The 1,939-nt window shown below is 37.2% G+C and overlaps 1 pseudogene; it reads left to right on the plus strand.

Moving 5' to 3' along the window:
* The first annotated feature begins 234 nt into the window (after positions 1–234).
* Positions 235–1,939, plus strand: LOC142527770 (phosphoglycerate mutase-like protein AT74; annotated as a pseudogene).

Raw genomic sequence — 1,939 nt, forward strand, 5'->3', positions numbered from 1 at the left:
GAATTCTTGATGAACGAAGTATTGGAATTTTGGTATTCTTGTTTTTTTTTCTTATTAAATTTCTCATGTACTTTTTTTAAAGAATATTTTAAAATTTGTTATTTTTTATTTCTTATATAATTTATTTTGAAACAATATTTTAAATTTTTTTTATAAAAATTCATTGTTTTTTAAAGGGAGATTTTTTTCCTTTCCAAAAAAAAAAGGAAGATTTTTAAGGAATCAATTATTAGCATTTGCCAAGATTTAAAGTCAGCGACCAAATTCAAACACATATTTCACGTGCTTTCCGTGTACCTCCATAGATTATGGCTTCGCTGCCGCTAAACTTGAACGACTGCCGCCACCAGTCTCAGGGTCAGAATCAACGGATCCTGCCTAAGCGCATTATTCTTCTGCGCCATGGCGAAAGTGAAAGCAACATAGATGGAAGTGCATACGGGACAACACCCGACTATAAATTACCCTTGACACAATGACACCTCTAGGCGTCGACCAGGCCAATCGGGCTGGCTCAGACATCAGGCATGTCGTCTCCGACCGCGGACATTCGTCGAATTGGAAAGTCTATTTCTACCTGTCTCCTTATCAGAGGTCGCGTTCAACCCTCCGCGAGATCGGTCGTGCCTTTCCCAAGAGGAGAATCATTGGGGTAAGGGAAGAATGCCGGATTAGAGAACAGGATTTCGGAAACTTTCAGGTTGCCCAACGGATGAATGTGATTGAGGAGACGAGAGAGAGGTTTGGGAGGTTCTTTTATCGCTTTCCCGAAGGAGAGTCTGCTGCTGTTGTTTATGATCGTGTTTCAAGTATTCTTTTCTTTTCTACCACCTTACATCCTCGTTCGATCACCTCTACTTTTTGCTCCTTTTTCTTTCGTTATTTATCTTGTATTGATTCAGTTGAGATGCAAAAGATAGAGCTGCTTTAGTTATACTATTTGAACATGGGGTGCTTTTATACTGAAATAATATGTTTCTTGTTTTCGAGTAGCAATAACATATAATTAATCTAGTCATTACAAATACAAAAAGCATTAAGAATTTATGCCTTTTTTGAAAGCAGTGTAAAAGACCTTCACGTGATCTGAAAATAATGTGTCAACAGAATTAACTGCTAACTTTACCTGTGATAAATCCTTCTATTCTGTTTTGTGCATTAACTAATATCTTTAAGTTATGTATTTCCTCAGAATTCGGATCCGTGTTTCAAATTTTAGACGAACACTTCACTGTGCAGGTTTTCTTGAATTACTGTGGAGGGATATAGATATGAACAGGCTTCATCATGATTCATCCGATGATCTCAATCTTGTCATCATATCACATGGGCTTGCAATTCGTGTTTTTTTAATGAAGTGGTTTAAATGGACAGTTGAGCAATTCGAGTACTTGAATAACTTGGGAAATTGTGAATTTCGAGTGATGCAGTTGGGTTTGGGCGGAGATTACAGTCTAGCAATCCATCATACAGACAAAGAACTGCAAGAATGGGGACTGTCTGATAAAATGATAGAAGATCAAAAGTGGCGAGCTGATTCTACTCAGGGTGATTGGAATGAAAAACATCCCCGGTATCTTGACGCGTTCTTCGATCAGTATGCGAAAGACTCAGATTCCGAAGATAAAGATGAGTCGTAGTTATGTTATTATTGCTGCAAGAAAATATGACTTGAATTCTTTTTCTTGTAGCATTCTTGTACTATCCTGGAACACTACATGCATTATAGAATGAAAAAGAAGAGAGAAAAATGAAGTTCATCTTCTGTAAGTTTCGGTTGTTCTTAAATTGAGGTCCTCATTTCTTCAGGATCTGATTCTTGTTTTCATGCGAACTTACCAAAAACTCAAACGTCACCGCAAGATTTTCTCAGATGCCCCTATGTGGAAAGGTTGATGTGTGAAGAGTATAAAATGATACGACGATACTTGATCAATAA

Source organism: Primulina tabacum, chromosome 15 (assembly GCF_025594145.1).
Source record: "Primulina tabacum isolate GXHZ01 chromosome 15, ASM2559414v2, whole genome shotgun sequence".
NCBI classification, from domain to species: Eukaryota; Viridiplantae; Streptophyta; class Magnoliopsida; order Lamiales; family Gesneriaceae; genus Primulina; species Primulina tabacum.